The sequence below is a fragment of the Vombatus ursinus genome, unplaced genomic scaffold, assembly GCF_900497805.2.
Source record: "Vombatus ursinus unplaced genomic scaffold, bare-nosed wombat genome assembly UNPS02014837.1, whole genome shotgun sequence".
Classification (NCBI taxonomy): domain Eukaryota; kingdom Metazoa; phylum Chordata; class Mammalia; order Diprotodontia; family Vombatidae; genus Vombatus; species Vombatus ursinus.
In genome coordinates, this window is record NW_020954615.1 from 10,268,597 (window position 1) to 10,287,866 (window position 19,270).

At 36.8% G+C, this 19,270-nt stretch overlaps 1 pseudogene; it reads right to left on the reverse strand.

Moving 5' to 3' along the window:
• Positions 1 to 255: 255 nt before the first annotated feature.
• Positions 256 to 4,470, reverse strand: LOC114026304 (annotated as a pseudogene).
• Positions 4,471 to 19,270: the final 14,800 nt, after the last annotated feature.

Genomic DNA, 19,270 nt, shown 5'->3' on the forward strand with positions numbered 1-19,270 from the left:
AATACATAAAATGACTATAAAAATGACATTGGAAGAAATAGGAAGCTTTGTGGTTGATTGAATGGAGCACAGTATTTCAAATCAGGATGACCTGAGCTGAAATCCTGCTGCAGAAACTTACTAGCTGTATGACCCTGGGCAAGATACTTAACTATTCTGGACCTCAATTTTCTCATCTGCTAAATTAGATGCTGAACTTAAAGCTCTCTTTTCCCTCCCAAATTTTATTCAATATGAAACATATGTCTGCAGTTTTTATGGAGGAGATTAACCATGTCCAAGACCAAATCTGCCTCTAAATTTGAATTCTATTACTAACCCAGCCCCAATCTCAACCTCATTAGCACCAGGGGGAACAGCACTTCATCTATATGTGTCTTTGTCATTTTGACCCTGAGGAAGTCCAGAAGGTCACTTACCCTCCAAATTTTTAAGACCTGACCTTGCTGTCTCAGCATGACTTTTGAGAAGTGTGACAGGGACGATCTCAGTGGGCAAGTTAAAGTAATCCCAGAAGTACTGAATGTTCTCATTGGTGAGGTACTAGTAGACATACCTTCATGCAAACTTCTCCTTAAAATAGTCATGAGACTTTAGAGACTGTATGGTCTTCATGACATGGAGTTTAGGCACATTCTTATGTTCCAGCTAAGGGTGGTTTGGTATGTGGACATCTTTCTTGGCTACCATTACTCCCTCCTTAAAAAGGAGTTTGTAGATGGCAATCTATTTCTTCTTGGGCATTAATACCTTGGGTAGTTGTTTCTCTCAACTCAATGACTTCTAAAGTGCCACCTTGCACCAAAGAATAATAAATACCTTGAAGTTGCATACATTTCATGACAAAACTTCTACCCAGAAAAGATCACATAAATTTCCATCTTCCCTTCTTAGGCTTTTCTGACAATCTTCTCCTTTGGTTCTCTTCTTATCTGTCTCTTCACTCTCAGTCTCCTATACTAGTTCTTCATGGACACTAAGCTTGGCTGTCCTCAAGTCTTTTCTATATCTGTTTCTCCTTTACATTCTATACTATCTTCATTTGCAATTTCAATTGACTTGAAAGTCTTCAATTATCATCACTAAACAGATGATCTCCAAATGTATGTGACTAGTTCTCTTTTCTTCCTCAGCTTTATTCCCTCATCATCAATTGTCTTTTGGGCATATCAAATTAGATGACATATAGGTATCTCAAATGGAATATGTTCAAAACAGAATTCAATCTCTTTCCCCCCAAAACGTAACCTTTCCTAAACTCCCTTATTCGTCAAAGTCAAAGTCACTACTATCCCAGTCTCCCAATCTCACAACCTTGCTATTACATTTGACTTTTCACTTTCACTCACCACACATATACATTCCATTGTCATATCTTGTTTCTACTTTCATAACTTCTCTCATGTACTTCCCCTTTTCTCCACTCACATAAACTCCATCTTACTTCAAATAGTCATGATCTCCTTTAAATGATGGGAAGAGTCTTCTAACTGGTCTCACTTCCTTAAATCTCTTTCCATTCTGATATAAGTGCTCCATTCAAATGTTAAGGTGACTTTTTTGAAGCATAGGTTTGACCATGTCATCAGTCTACTTAGTGAGGCCTACGGTCTCTAGAGCCAGCCATTTCCTTATTTGCCCCCAGCTGCTCTGCTTGATTTTGACTTCTCCTCCTCTTTCACCACCACCATCATGGCATCCTCCACCTTCCAGGAGATGGCTATGATGCTGGGCCTCAGGTTGTATCCAAGGCCTTCCTGTCCCATGGGAGCTGTGGCCCCCATCCTTGGGACACAACAGCTTTATGTGCTTAAAGATCCACTGGAGAGAACTAAGTATAGCCTCTGACTTAATCCTCTGCCTCTGTCCTTGCCTCGCTACCTCCCCATCCTTTCCTCAGTCTTCTGCCGATGCTGGCTGCTTGTATGGCTTTCCTTCCCTATCTTGTGTAGTATTTTCTTTTGGTTGGGGATTTTCATATATATGCATATGCACATACATAAAATATATGTATATGTTAATATATACATTTTATTTATATTTATATATTTATTTTAAAAAAATCAGTTTTTCCTACTTTGCATTAAATCATCCAGTTGCAATGTACATATATGTATATATGTATATATATGTGTTTTTTGTGTGTATACACACACACACACACACACACACATATATTGTTTTTGTATCTCCAGATGATTAGCATTGAACCTAACAGGCAGGAGTGTTTTTATAAATGCTTGTTGCCTGATGGACTGATGGAGAGGGGTGTGGACATGAAATATTACATATACTGCACTGGCATGTTTATTTGATTGTGAGCAGTTTATTTGGACGACTGGATTTTCTTTTCTTTTCTTTTGTACAAGGAAAAGGATAGAGAAAACTCCATTCAAGTAATTGAAGCCAATGCAAAGGTAATAGAAAAGTGAGATGAAGCATTGTGCCAGAGGAAATCAAGCAGGTTAGTGGGATTGGACTGTAAAATGATGTTGAATTGTAGAAAGGAAAAAAAAATTAAGAAAATTGGACAGAAAAGAAAAGATCAAGTTATGATGAGTTTTAAATAGCAGAGAAGTTAATATTTGGTCATAAACGTAATAGAGAACTAGAAAAGAAAAGTTGATTGACTACAGGGAATATGATATTTTTAGACTTACACTTTGGGAAAATCACTTAGGAAGCCTAATGGAGGACAAACTGAAAGTGGGAGAAATGAGCCAGGTATCTTAAATAGGATACTAGTGAAATAGTTCGAAGGAATAGTTCGAAAAACCTACTTAAGGTTTTGATTGAGGTAATAATGATAATGGAACACAAACAAGAGTTGTTGTGGTGGTTTGTTGATATATTTTTTTTCAGCCAGTGACAAGATCCACCATATTGGCCAGATTCTTAAGGAATCAGAACATTTGTGAGCTATTGGCTAGGTTCTTAAGGAATCTGAACCTTCAACTAGATTGTAAGAATCTGAGTATTTTAATGGAGAGAAGATAAACCTTATATACAGAAAGATTGTGGGAGAGATCTAGGAAGGATCTTGATGGGAGTGACCTGGAGGTTAAGAATGGGGTCTGGACAGGGTCAAGGGTGAGAAGTAGCCAGGGGCTATAGAGAGGTAAAACAGTGGAGGGCTAGGCTAGCTTAAGGGTAATAGAATTGGGAGATTGGGAATAGGCACTAACAAAAGGCCAGTTGATAGGATTATAGCCTTAGGGGAAATCCAGAGATTTGGCCTCACAGGAAAGTCCAGGGTTTTTAGCTTTCCTGTGTCCAGAACCCAACCCCATCATTCCCCCCTCAAACAAATGGGATCCAAGTCCTTTTGGGGTAAGGGGCGAAGGTCTCAGCTTCTGAAACTGCTTCCTGCTGGCAAGGGGCATAGAGCTGTCCCTGCCTTGAGGGTGTCCCAAAGAGGAGATTGACTGGAACCAAGCACAGGCTACATGCAGGGAATGATGGGGGGGACATTGGCTGGTACCCACTGTTTGCTACCAACTGTAGATGAATGGCTTGCAGTCTGGAAGACCCAAATCTGACAGAAAAGACTGCAGGGTCCAGATATGACAAGGTAAAACATCCTTAGCTCTGTTTGGATTCAGATAATTCAGTTTTCCAATCATATAGTATCAAATCCACCTCATAGTCAGACTCAGGAATAGCCAGGTAAGTAACATTCCTTTTCAAAGAAACATAATGGGGAAAATGAGCCAGGAGGATCCAATCTTAGACTGAGGCTAAAATTGTCCTCTCAGCTTTTCCAGGTGCTGACTTCCCACCAGTAGTGGGAAGTCTGAGTAGCTTGTGGCATTTCTCTTAGATGGTGGATTATTGATTATCAATGGATTATTATGATCCATCAGACAACTCAAAATAAAATCCTATGAGTTTTGCCTACTCAAACAGTAAGTTTCACTAATCATAGCTTAGGAAAAAAACTTTTCCAGGATTTACATCTCAAACTTTAAATTTGTCCTGGTGTAAAAAGCCAATCATTAAGACATTATTTCTATACGCTTGCAAATTGTCAGCAAGAGAAAACCCAAACAAATTTTTTTGGCAAGTTTACACATTAAAACAATAACCAACATAGGCAAATTGTTTTAGTTGTAACCAAATTATGAAAAGTTGCTTGACATGACTGATACAAAAAGTCCACCAATTTGAAACTTGAAACAAACCCATTACTAATCAGGTGACTTCACTTTTGTTAAATGCATTTTCAAATTACTTTACACAAAGAATCAACGTCTCATCATTAACAATAAAAACTACAACTTTAAAAGAGCATGCTTACTCAAGTTCAGAGGCTACCCTCCCCACCTTGAGTAGGATATACTGAACCTGGGTGATGCGTCCAGGCAAATGTTGCCCCAGGCCCCAAAGCCATAGCCAGTGGGGCCCATACTGCAGCTGTTTCCCCTCCCCACTCCTTCCATTCACCAGGTGGGTGAAACTCTCCTCTCCCATGAGAGGGATCAACAGACACCCTCTTGACTCTAAGGAAGGGAGTGGGAGAAGGGAGTGACCAGGATTGCACTCCTTAATTATAGATCACAAAACTTCCAAAATCTGCTAAGATGCTTCTAGCTATTCCAACTTTTCCCTGTAACCTCTGTGAAGGAGGATTCAGGGGTATAGAGAGAAGGGAGTAAGTAAGCCTCAGGGAACCAAAAAGTACCTGCAGTTTTCCCAATTCCCTAGCACCAAGACAATTGACAGAATTGGGCATATGCTTCTGGATAGGGCATCCGTCCTTGTCCTCTATGCTCCAGAAGATGTACCCAGGTCCATGGCCTTGAACCGAACCAGTGGACCCGAGAGCCTGAGAGTGTCAGGCTCAAGAGCGAGACAGCCTCCTGTCTGCCTGAAAAGCACCTCCAAGCCTTCCTAGGTACTTGAAGAGCTACCCCAACTGCAGATCAAGAAAGAAAGATGAGGAGGCTTATATACCTTCTAGCCATGGCTGAAGAAGAACTTGGGTTTAGGCAGTTTTCCCTGTAAGGGACACCAAAATGTTGAGGTCTACAGGTTTAGGGGTGCTGGGACACAACACAACACAACAGTCCTGCCCAAATGAATTCAACCAAAGCCTTCTTTCAGCCAAAGACAAGGTTTATTAGAACATCTGCCATATTGGCCAAACTCTTAAGGAATCTGAACATTTGTGAGCTATTGCCTAGGTTCTTAAAAATCTGAGCCTGACATATTGTTTAAAAAGATAAGGGTTTGAAGAAGACATCAAAGTGGCAAATCTGGTTGGGTGAAGGATGTTGGTGCACTCAATCACTATAGGGAAGTTTGGAAGAGGGGCAACTTCTAGAGAAAAAAGAATGAATCATGTTTTTGGTAATGTTGATTTTGATATGCTTACAATGTATTCAGTAAGAAATGTGCGTAAGAATTTTGCAATGAAGAACCAGAGTTTAGGAGAGATGAGGAAAGGGCATGTAAACCCAAGAGAGGGCTACATTGACATGATAATTAATCCAATGGGGAATGATTAAAAAAAAAAACAAAAGGTTTATTATAAAAATATATCACAAAGATTATACATTTTGACCAAGTGGGACTGCAGGGATTGCTTAACATAAGGAAAATTATTAACATAGTAGATTATGTCAATAAAAGTTTAAAAAAAAACATGATTATATCAATAAATGTGGAAAAAGTTTTTTTGGTAATATATAGTACTCATTTCTATTAAAAAATAAACAAAGTATATGTATAAATGGATGTTTCTTTAAATTGGTAAGAAAAAATTCTAAGACTCTCAGTGAACATTATTTGTAATGGTGATAGGGTAGAAGCCTTCCCAGTAAGATCAGGTAAGACACAAGAATGCTCCCTGTCACCAATATTATATGGTACTCTATTGGAAATCCTAGCAATTACAATAAGAGAAGAAAAAAGAAATAGAAGGAATCAGAATAGGGAATGAGGTGATTTAACTATTTCTTTTTGCAGGTGATATGATGATATACTAGGAAAATCCCTAAAACTCAATTAAAAAGTTGGTTAAAACAATTAACAATTTTAGCAAAGTAGCAGGTTATAAAATAAATCCACACAAATCACCAGCATTTCTATACATCACAAACAAAACCACGCAAGAAGAGATAGTAAGAGATACCTCATTTAAAATAACTCTAGGCAGTATAAAATACCTCAGAGTACACCTGCTGAAATAAACTCAGGAACTGTATGAACAAAATTATAAGAAAAGAAACAACAACTTTTTTTAATATAAATAAGAGTAGATTTAAATAATTGGACAAACATTAATTGTTCATGGGTAGGCAAGGCCAATTTAATAAAACTGACAATTTTACCTAAACTCATTTATATATTCAATGACATTCCAATTAAATTATCAAAAAAAATTACAGAATTGGAAAAAAATCATAACAAAATTCATTTGAAAAGACAAAAAAAAGTCAAGAATATCAATGTCATTATTGAAAAAAAAAGTAAAGGAAGGAGGTTTAGTAGTACCAGATCTTAAACTATATTATAAGGCAGTAATTACCAAAATTATCTGATGTTGGCTAACATTTAGAAATGTAGATCAATGGAACAGAGTAGACAGCAGCAAATAAATACAGTAACTTTTTATTTGACAAATGTAGACTTAAGATTTTGGGATAAGAATTCATTATTTGGTAATTTTTTGGGGGGAAAATAGAAAGTAGTATGGCAGAAATTGGGCATAGACCAATATCTTACACCATTTACCAAGACAAAGTCAAAATGCATCTATGACCTAGATATAAAGAAAGACATTACGAGAAAGTTTGAAGAGCATGGAGCATATTGCTAATCAGACTTATGGATAGGTGAAAAAATTATGAATAAAAAAGAGATAAAGAATGAGGTATAAATTGGATAGTTTCCATTACATTAAATTAAAAAAAAGTTTTTATACAAATGAGATAAATATAGCAAAGATCAGAAGGGAAAAAGAAAATTTGGTAAAAAAAAACAAAAACAAATCTGGACAGTTTCTCAGATAAAGGTCTCCTATGTAAATATATAAAGAACTTTGTCAAATCTATGGTAATGAGTCATTCTCCAATTGATAAATGGTCAAAGTATATGAACAGGCAGTTTTTAGATAGAAAAAGCAAAATAATTTGTAGTCATATAAAATATAAATTATTGATTAGAGAAGTGCAAATTAAAACAACATTTAGATATAACTTTACACCTATCAGCTTGGATAAAATGAGTGAAGTGGAAACTGACAAATGGAGGGTCCATAAAAAAATTGGGCCACTAGCTCATTTTTGGTGGAATTTTGAATTGATACAACCATTTTGACACAGCAATACCATAGCATAGTACAATAAAAAAAGATGGTGGCACATGAAACTGCAAATCTAATAATAGATCTATTAATAGATTTGCAGTTTCATGTGCAATCTTTTTTTATTATAATTAGTTATGGAAATGCTTGTTTCATTCTATAAATTAAAAATAAAATTAATAAGAATAAATGTCCCAAAAGTATCAATTATTCTTTTTAAATAAAAAAATAAAAATTTCTTCATTTTTTTTAATAAGGGAAGGATTTTTAGAAAGCATTTATTAAGAAGATAATGTGGGGGTTTTATTTGAATTCAAGCTCAACAGTTTAAGAATGAGACCTGGCAATCCCAAAATTAATTGTGTCATCATTTGCAATGAGAAGCATCATGTTCTGTAGAGGAGAGGAAAAGGTTTTACTCTCTTCTACCCTGGACTTAAAACATTTGGAATGTTAGGTTTAGTTCAAGGTATTGCATTTTTTAAAAGATGTACGCAGGATGTAGCCTATTCAGAAAAGAGAGAGCAAGATCATGAGATAAATTAAAAAAAAATGCCAAATAAAGATTGGCTGAAGAAGCTAGTGCAATTATTTTAAAGTGATTCCACATGGATGAAAGAATAGACTCATTCTGCTTATTCCCAGAAGTAACAGCTAGGACATATAGGTTGAAGTAACAGAAGCAGTTTCAAGCTAAAGCTCAGGAATGCTATAACTATTAGACACATCCCAACATGGAATGGTCTGCTTTGTTAAGTACTAAATCAGTCTTGATGAACTAATAATGAACTATTCAGTGAAAGTTGGGAGGACCATGCTAGAGAGGTTGACAGGGGACTTTTTTTTTCCAGATAACTACTGTGTTATATAAGCCTTGAATTTCAGTTCAAGTCTGATGTCAGTTAAATGGCTTTCTTCCCTAAACTTTCCTTTTTCCAAAATGTATTCAGATTTGTTTTCCTCATCCTTCCAAATATCCAGATTTGCCACCTTGGTGTCATCCTCAACCCCTTAGTTTTTCTAGAAGAGCAATCCATTGCTAAATCTCCATAATAGCTTTTTTATGCACTCCTTTATCTCTCTTCAATAGATTGGGAAAGCTAGGCTAAATAACATCCTTCGAAAGAAATGTGGGCTATTATTACCACCTAGTCATTACAAAATATAGGAATATCTCTATAATTCACTTTGTAAGGAGACTAGAATAGCACTATGAAGATAACAGTAGCTAATAATAACCACTAACATTTTTCTAACATGTTAATATTTGCAAAAAAAATTTGCAAAAACAAATCCAAAAATTATCTCATTTTATCCTCAAACCAATTATGTGACATGGATGCTATTATTGTTCCATTATACAAGTAAGTAAACTGAAACACAGGTTAAGAGATTTGCTCAGGATCATTGGAAGTATGTGTCTGAGGCCAGATTTGAATGGTAGACTTCGTGGCTCTTCTTGACTACAGGTAGTCTTTGTGACTCTTCTTGACCATAGTGCTCAATCCACTTCACCAGGTAGCTGATCCCATGCTGACACAGATAAAGGATCAATGCTATTTCATGATAAACATGAAAATTGATAAAGTTCACGTAGTGGCTAAACCCAGAGTGCTTGGAACTGAAGTATCTGTCCATTGATTTCCACATTTCTGCAATCCAAACCCAGTACTTTGGTTACAGATTTCTGAAAAGAGGTATTTTCTTGCTGTTCTGAGAGGGGAAAAAATCTCCAATTATGATATGCAATTTTCGAATAAACTTCATTGGCACTCTTGGTTCACAGGAATTACAGAATGCAAATTTCATGTGTATTTACATCAACTTTTAAATGTCATTATGTAAATACATGGCCAGGGAATTGATATGGAAAATGGAGATTAAAGATAAGCAATGATAGCCTTCCTGGTGATGCTCAGAAGCAATGTGTGTAAATAGGTAGAGATTTTTCCCCAATGGAAGTAAAAAAATGAATTTCTTACACAGCAGATTCTAAATTTAAAATGGTTCCGGGCCGTTGGGCAAATCCTTTTTAGTCCAGATCAAGATTCACATGAACAATGACATTGGCGGCGGTCTATCAAGCCAGCAAAACAATCTCTAAGCAATCTCTCGCCAAGCTCCTTAGTAAATGGAATAATTCTCAATAGCCCCACCATTTAAAAACCCTTTATACTGTATTTTCTTCAAAACAAGATGGGATGAAATCCTATCCAGTAATGCTGCATTAAAAATGTTCCCCTAGTTTCCAATCTCTGATCTGTGTTTTTAATCACAAATTTTATTTGAGAGTATTTCTGTTTTTAAGATATTTTCCAAATTGTTACTGATTTTACCTAAAAGATAATCTAAGTTTACAAATATATTTATGTGTAACATATAATGATAATACATTATATGCACATAAGTTCTAAAAACATCTTGAAATAGATTCATATTCTTTTTAATGCCATTATTATCTCTTATAACGAAGATCATAATTCATTCATCCTTTTCCATCCATATTCTGCCATAATTTGGCCATAAGAGTGCATAGAATCTGAGGGAGGCCTTCTTCACTTTTTCTTCCTTGGACTTCACACTGCCATTTGTTCATTTGTTTATTTACCTGTTATCATTTGTACTCTCTCACCTAGGAGGAAACATGGTATGATGGAAAGGGAGTGGGATTTGAAGTCAAATTACCTGAATTGAAATTCTAGCTCTTAATGTTTACATGACCTTATCCAATTCATGTGACTTTTCCAAGCTTCAGTTCTTTCATATGTAGAAGGGGGAAGCTGAATTTTATGACTGCTTTGATCTCTTCCATTTCTAGAGCTATCACCTTATTCTGGTTCTCACTGAGGATCTATGTCCAATGGTGTTTCAAATATTTTGTATCTACTCTTTCAGCAGGAATTTTCAGTAAGACTTTTCTCTCAGGTAACCAGAAAGTCAGCAACCTTCAATCTCTCTACTTGACTTCTACCTATAAAACTTAGAAGACTATCAGAAAATGTGTATGAATCAAATTCATTCATATTTGAGCCTACACCAACTGGCCAAGCCCCGGCTTCTTTTATTTGGGCATATTTCAATAAGCCCCAAACCCAAGACCTTCTTATAATGATATTTCATCTTCATAAAAACAGACGTGCTTGCTTGCATACTGACTTCAGTGTTTACTCTTAACATACAAAATATAAATAATTAAATAACATAACTAACAGAAGGCATAATAAAACATATACAAAGAGGTTCTGGATTAGACCTCTATTAGACCCCATATGGCTCTTAGAAATTTTATAAAATGCTTTGACACAGGAGTTCTAAGAAACACACAGTTTGGGGCCATTAGGTGGCATAGTGGATAGAGCACTGGCCCTGGATTCAGGAGGACCTGAGTTCAAATCTGGCCTCAGACACATAACACTTACTAGCTGTGTGACCCGGGGCAAGTCACTTAACCCCATTGCCTAACCAAAAAAAGAAAAAAAGAAAAGAAATACACAGTTTGGATTGGTTTAGTTATTCATAGATATACTTCTTGTGAAAGGACAAAGGATACTAGTCTAAATTTATTCATCTTTGGATGGGGACAACTGGGACTTATAAGGTGGTTAAGGGGGTCAGGATCTTTGAGAACTCAGAAGAATGAGGCAAGAAAAAAGTCCTATGGGCCTAGTATTCTTAGTTCTGACTGACTGGTCACTGACATCAGCAATCCCTGAATAGCCCTGGTTATCGTTACATCACTACAAAGAATCATAAGATGGAAAGACCCCTAGGTAAAGAAAAGGTCTTCAACTTAATTTGAGCCCCAGATTAGTGAGAACTAGAACTCAATTCCTGAGGGGTCAGTAATAAAACTGAACATAAAGATAAAAGCTAAAGGATATATTATGGCAAAATGGGAGGAAAGATGGGGGTCCTGGTTAAAACATATTTTCACGTTGCTCAAATTATTCATAAATATGGAAAGAACAGGAAGGAGTGAGTATAATTGAAATATACTTAATAGGAAATCAGCATTCATTAACTAGGTGTTATGTACCACATCCTGTGTGAAGGACCTTAAATACAAATGCGAGCAGAAAAAAATTTAATCCCCATACTCCAGGAATTTACAATTTAATGAAGAAAGACAGTGCATAAGAGTGAGCAGACAGTCTTAGGGGCATAGATGTATATGTCTGCTTCAGGGCCATTATAGACAAAGTCCTATGGGGAGTCAGAGGTGCAGCTTGGAGATAAAATGAAGACACAGGTGACCTGGGATTCTTCCTTAAAATAATGGTTCTGGGAGGAACAAGTGAAAAAGGAAAGAGAGGCTGCAGGAGCAGGAGATACTTAAAATGTGAGAAGTAGTTCAGAGATAGAGTAAGTTTCCAGAGTAAATAGGTTTCTATGGTATGGAAGACAAAGTCCTATGGAGATTTTCCACTTCTGGGAGCCAAGATGGCAGAGTAAGAAATAAGTCACTCTTACCCTCCATTACTAACTTCTGAAAGCCCAGAAAATGTCACCCCAGGAAAAACCCTAGAACTAGCTGAACTAGCAGAAAGACAGGGTGCAGCAGTCTGGCAGCCCAGGAAGCTTGAGGGATTAACAGGAAAGGCCCCTCTTGACCTGGGGGAGGGGGAGCAGTATAGAACAGGAGGTGTCCTAGAAAGCTAATGGAAAGCCCCACCTCAGCAGGTAAGCACCAACACTAGGACCCCTGAGTACCACAGTAAAGGCAGGGGAGCCAGTGGAAACCATCTCAGAAAACCACGACGTGCCACGGTGTTCTTTGGCAGCCAAGTCTCTCAGTGCCTCAGAAAAATGGTTTGACAGTGCCAATTACTGCAGAAGTTAAGAAATATGAAACAGGAGAATAGGGCATGAGATCTGGCAAGTCCAGGATCATTGGGTACTATGGGGCACAGGTGGAACAGTGAAAAAAGTACCAGGACTTGCTTGAATGAGAATGATCTGAGTTTCAATCTGGCCTCCGACACTTACCAGCTCTGTGACCTTGGACATGTCACTTCTGTTTTCCTCAGTTTCCTCAACTGTAATATGAGGATAATAATAGCAGTTAAGTGACAATGATATTATGAGGATTAAATAAGATAATATCTGTAAGGTGCTTAGTACAGTGCCTGGCCCATAATAAACACTTAAATAAATGCTCAGCATTATCATCATCAAATACTATTAGTTACTATTACTACTTTGGAGAGAATAGTTTCAGTTAGATGACAAGGTTGTAAATAAGACTAGCGAGGATTAAAAAAAGTGAGAAAAAAGAAGTGGGGATATGTACTGTAAAAAGCCTTTTCAAGGAGTTTAGCTATAAAATGGTAGAGAGATTTGAGTTGATAACTAGCTATCCTGGATAGCTGGTAGATATGGAGGGATCAAGTGAACATTTCCTGAAGTTAGAGGAGACATGGACATACATTTAGGCAGTGGTGAAGCATCCAGAATTGAGGGAGAGGTTGAACGTAACTGAGATTATGCACAAATTAAGGCAAACTGTTGGAGAGTATGGAATGGAATGAGATCATTTGTGCAGGTAGAGGAGTTTCCCTTGAAAAAAAGATCACCTCTTCATATGATACAGGGGTGAAGGATGAGATCATGGGGAAAAGCATTTGTATGATTTGAGAAGAGGAATAAGGAAAAAGGGGGAGACTTTGGCATTAAAATATGACAAAATCAATGCAACTTAGATAAGAATTTAGGAGAAAATATACTTTTCCTCAATATACTTATATATTAAATTATGAGTTCCTTGAAAGCAGGGATTGTCTTTTGTCTTTTTTTATCCCTAGTACTTAGCACAAACCTTTGAATATTAAGTACTTAATAAATGTTGATTGATTGATTATTAATATCTCTTATCAGAGAATGAGGAAACTTGTATAGGTAGCTGTTTGGTGAGTATTCAGAGGACATGAACAAAGTTCTCCAAAGAAAAATTACAAAAATTGAATGAATTATTAGTAATTCTAAGGTTTTGTTTCATTGACATTAAATTGGACACGATGGCCAAGGGTTGGAATAGTCAATAAAGGAAGGGTTGTAGAAAGATAAATCATTAAAATATTTTTGGCTGAATATAATATATATATATATTATATATATAATATTGAGTTAGTATGTTGGAATGAAGTGATTCAAACATTTGGTTCAAAGTTCTCTTTTCTTGATGACTGTCAATTGAAAAAAAGATTTCACAAATAAACAAAGATCACCACAAAAGAAGTGTGTTATTGACTGTGCTTATTAAATCATCATTTACAATACCACTGACCAATTACACAGTGCTTTTAATGAAATTTGGCTATTACATTTTTGTCTTCCTTGATACCACCCAGATGGCCTTTCAAACTAAATTGAATTTGTTGTATCTGTACTGAATATGTTTAAAACCAACCAAAATCTTCATTCAGAAGATTTATAATCAGTCTCTGTATTATGTTTGCAAGTTTGTTTTTTTTTAATAAGTGAGTGGTACTAAATGTCTTAATGATGACACACTTACCTTACTTTCACCAACCCAGAGACAGGTGAGAGTGTATCTAGAATAGTGATGTCCATAGTGTCAGAGGCTTCAGAGAGGTCATGAAAGATGAAGAATGGGAAGAGGCCATTAAATATGACAATTAAGAGATCGTTGCTAACACTAGAGTTGGCAGTTTTGGGTAAGTGAAAATTTAAGGAAAAAAAAGATGATATTAAGAAATGAGGAGACTAGAAGAATGGCGGTGCCCTTAATATAGAGAAGTTAAAAAGAGGGATGTTTAGTGGGGAAAGAATGTAATCACACGTGCAATGCACAACACAACCCACCCATACCTGCTTATCTTTTTCTGTTACTCTTTTCCATCAGGGAAAATAGAAAAATAAACATTATAGAAATGTGTGTGTGCATGTGTGTGCAAACATGCACGTTGCATGTGTGTATGCGTATGTGTGTTTATGGGTGGGAGTTGGGAGGGAAGTTTTGCTTACTATGGACCTGGTATGCAGAACACACATCCTGGAGGAAAACTATGAACATGGGAAGATAAACCATGGAAACTCAGAGCGAGTGATAATGGATTATTTCTGTCCTGAAAGAGTTGAGGCCTGGGGAAATAGTAAGCCAGGAGTGAAAGGGGGTAAAAGCTTTAGTAGGAGTATGGGAAATGACCAGCCTTCCCACTCACCAGTTAGTAGATCGCACAGATCTTTGATTCAGGCCATCTTCCCACTGATGTTAAGCCATGGAGCTACTATCTCATTAGGTTATGGCCCCCACTCTGGAGGTCATTTCCCTAGCAATTATTTAAGCCTAAAAGTTACACATGAGTAAAAATATATGTATTAATCAGTCCTCCACAATGATTAAATCATAAATCAAGATGAGTCATACCCCACCTCCCCCAGAGCTGTGTAAAATCCTTGAAAAAATGAAATGAATGAATAAAAATACATTTATTATTGTCATATTTCACAGATTGGATAGATGGCTGGACGTGGAGACAGGAAGACTTAAGCACAAACCTGACCTCAGATACTTACTATGTGACCGTGGGCAAGTCATTTAACATCTGTCTAGCTTGGTTTCCTTATCTATCAAATAAGTGCAACATTAGCACCTACCTCTAAGGGTTAGAGTGAAGATCAGATGAGAAAATATCTGTAAAGTACATTGAAAACCACAAAGTGCTATTTAAATTCTGTCATCATCATTGTCATTATTATTGTCAATATCATCACAATATAGTATAATGTTATTATATTATAGACAAAACAAAATGGCAATAAGAACCTCACATTCAAATGGGGAGAAAATGTATAAAGGGGAATGGTGACCATTGAGGCACATTATTGGTACAAAATTTACAAGGTGTGTGAGTGGATCAATAGAGGAGCAGACTGAGACTCCATTTCATATTAACAATGGCACTATTGATTTCACAGTCTGTAAAGTGGGATGGGGAAAGAAGGGTACATAACCAAAGTCCAAGTAATCACCAAGAAGACGTTAATGTTAATACAAAGAAGCATGGCAGAGGTGACTAAACTGAAATGGGACACAAGACAATCTTCAGTCACGACATCAGGGATGCCAAAGTAGGGATTGCAGAGATGAAAAAGGTGTCAATCATACATGCACACACACACACACATGTAATATTGTCATGTCACATCAGATTATTGGATTGCATTATACTGCACTATACTATAATGGATTAGATTGCATCATATTCTATTACATCACATCATATTACAGTACATTATAAAATAAAATAGCATAGAAAAGCACATATTGTATTGCTTTCTACTGTATCACATATGATCATGTCACTTCATATTACGTTATATCACATTTTATCCAGATTCTTGTCTCTGATCTGGTCATCATGGTAATGATAGATGGTAAGTTATGAAGTGATGATGTATGGCTGGAGTCACCTAAATATTATAGGTGACATAAGGCACTCTCCAATGTACATGACAGGGCATTTATTCTCCAATTTTAAGATCATTAATATCAAGTGAAGAGCAAAGGAAGGAGTCATATGCTTGTGAAACGTCTTTGTTACTGTCATTTAGGATTTCCAGTTCTGATTCTAAATGGAAGAGGAATGCTCATCAGTTATTTAATGTTCATTTTATTTTTTGTTTGCTAGCAATATTTTGAGCTTCAAACCTCAGAAATTACAGATCTTCCTGAAAAAATACTTAAAATCAATCTAAAGAGCTCAGCTGAACTAGACACACAGGGAAAATCAAGTCAACACAGAATGCCATTGCTCAAATTACAACATGCAGTGGAATGGACAGACCAGAGATCTTGTTCATGAGTTAATATTTCTTGGATAGACAATTAAGCTGAATAATGAACTAGGACAAGAATTGAATGTGAGAAATATAACAGGATAGATTGACTTTGGGAGTTTATAAATTAATATTAATGACACCCCTTACACTCCAGTCCTAAGTAGAAGAACCTGATAGTGGAAAAAATTCAGGCTTGGCATTTGACATGGAGTTCATTGAGAAAAGATGAGGCAAAAAGGGTAGCAGTCAGAAGCAGCCCATTCTAACCCAGAATAACACTAATTGTTAGGAAGGTTTACCTACCTGTATTCTGTATTAAGAATTACTTTACCCCCTTACATTTCCCCATTACTTCTAGTCCAACTTCTAGCAGGAGTTCTTAACATCGGGCCATGAACTTATCTTCTATCTATCTACCTACCTACCTACCAACCTATCTATTCATTTATTTATATTTATTTTATAACTGTATTTCACTATAATTAATTTCCTTTGTAATTCTATATATTCTCTAGTATGCAGCTAGTTAGTGGAGTGGATAGAGTGTTGACCTTGTAGTAAGGAAAACCTGACTTTAAATTTAGCTTCAGATACATATTAGCTGCATGACCTTAGACAACCCACTTAATCTGTTTGCTTCAATTTCCTGAAATTAAAATGTGGATAATAATAGTACTTACCTTTCAGGATTGTTGAGTATTAAATAAAATTGTACTTATAAAGTACTTAGCACAATGCCTGGCACACAGGAGGCAATGTATAAATGCTCGTTTATCATCATCATAATCATCATCATCATCATCACCACCTAGTCTTCAAAAGATTGCCAAAGCGGGTCCGTGGCACATACAGGCAAACACAAACCCTTTCTCTCTCTCTCTCTCTCCCTCCCTCTCTCTCTCTCTCTCTCCCTCTCTCTCTCTCTCTCTCTCTCTCTCTCTCTCCCTCTCTCTCTTCCTCTCTCTGTCTCTCTCTGTCTCTCTGTCTCTCTCTGTCTCTCTGTCTCTCTCCCTCTCCCTCTCTCTGTCTCTCTGTCTCTCTCTGTCTGTTTCTGTCTCTCTGTCTCTCTCTGTCTCTGTCTCTCTGTCTCTCTGTCTCTCTCTCTCTCTCTGTCTCTGTCTCTCTCTCTCTCTCTCTCTCTCTCTCTCTCTCTCCATGTTTCAGAACTTCTGCTCTAAGACCAAGTAGAACACATACTCCTTTTCCATATGACGACTGTTCCTGTGCTTGCAGTCAGTTACCCCTGCCCACTTCAACCTCACTCGAATAATCTCAATACTTCTCTAAAAATGTGAATTCAAATCCTGCCTCAGACGTTGCTAGTTGTATGACCCCTGACAAGTCATTGAACTTCTTTCACCATCATTTTCTTTATCTCTAAAATGGGGACTATAATAGAACATAGCTCAAGGGGTTGTTATGAAGATGAAATGAGGTAAGCCAAGGCAAGGTAAGTCGGGAAGGATTTAATAAATGTTCCTTAATATGCCAGGTGCTGTAGCAAATGTTGGAGATTCAAAGACAGACAAAAACAACCTCTGCCTTCAAGGAGCTCAGAATCGAATGGAGAAGACAACAAGCGAAACCTAGGTACAAACAAGATAGATACAGAATAAAATAGAGATGATTCATTGAATGAAGAAGCGAGCATTAAAGGGGCAAGGTTGCTTGGAGGAGGTAGGATTTTGGTTGAGACTTGAAGGAAGTCAGGGAAGCTAAGAGGTATAGATGAGGAGGGAGAAAATTCTAGGAATAGGGAACAACCAAAGAAACTAATCAGTAGAGGGAGATGGAGTGTGGTGTGCGAGGAATAGCAAGGAGGTCAGTGGCACTGGATTATAGAATACATGGATGGGAGTAAGATGTAAGAAGTCTAGAAAGGTAGAAAGGGACCAGGTGATGTTAACATTTGTGCAACACTTTCCACATGTTTAGCGCTTTACGAAAATCATGGTTAGTTATTATGATCTTTGTCATTCGTGTTATTTTTACTATATAGCTAGCTAATGCGATTGGTTTTTGTTTGGTTTGTTTGTTTTGTGTTCTTATACAGCTAAATGGTATAGAGGAAAAAGCAGTGGACTTGGAGTCATGAAGACAGGGGTGAAAACCCAGTCTCAAACACTTACTGGCTATGTGATGATGGCAAGATCACAACCTCTGCCTGCATCAGTTTCTTCATATGTAAAGTGGGGATACTAAGCTCCTGCCTTCCAGGGTTGTTGTGAAGCTTATATAAGATATTTGTAAAGCTCTTAGAACAGTGCCTGGCACTTAGTAAGGGCTTAATAAATGTTCATTTACTTCCTCTCTTCTAGTGCATTTGACTAGTCAGCAATGAACTTTCATTAAAAGAATTGTTTGTAGAAGAGGGCAGCTCTTCATAAAATACTTTCCCCAATAATGTATTGATCTATCCATTTTCTCCTCTCATCTAATCCTTGCTATAACTTCTTTGTAAACTGCCTGAAATTATGAACTAAGGCAGTCAGGAAGAATGGCAGATAATGCTGCAGAGGTTGAGACATTTTGTTGTTATTTTTGTTGTTATTGCTTGCTAAACTTTTAAAATATATTACTGAATTTCCTTTAGAGAAATCCATTTTTATTTTTGTTTCATAATTCTCAATGTCTTTCTTGGTTATGAAGTTTTACACTTCCCATGAAATTTTGTTTCTCTCTACCAGCTTTTGCAAAGGGAAGTATCTTCTAAAAGAGGTTAACATCTCAGGAAAACAAGTGTAGTACACCCTCTGGACTCACTTTCTGAATTTTCATTTCCATTGGTGGGTTGGGTTCCCACATGGCATCTAACTATTCCTTTTATTAAGGATCCATAATAACTATGAGGTTTATTTATTTGTGTGTGTGTGTGTGTGTGTGTTGTTGTTGCTGTTGTTCAGGATCCCCTATCCAGAGTGTTCAGTTAACCTTTTAAGATATCCGCCAAATCATTCAACCAGCTCAATTGATAGTGCTTAGCTTTCACAAAAGAATATTTAGTTAAATACACCATCCACATGGGAAGGAGTCACCTTCCTCTATACACCAGGTCACTGGAGAGTGTGGGCTTATGATTGAAGTCACGGGAACAAAATATTTTCTTCCCCTTCTATCAAGGTAAATATCATGAAAAATAACTGCGAATCAAAATTCCAAGAC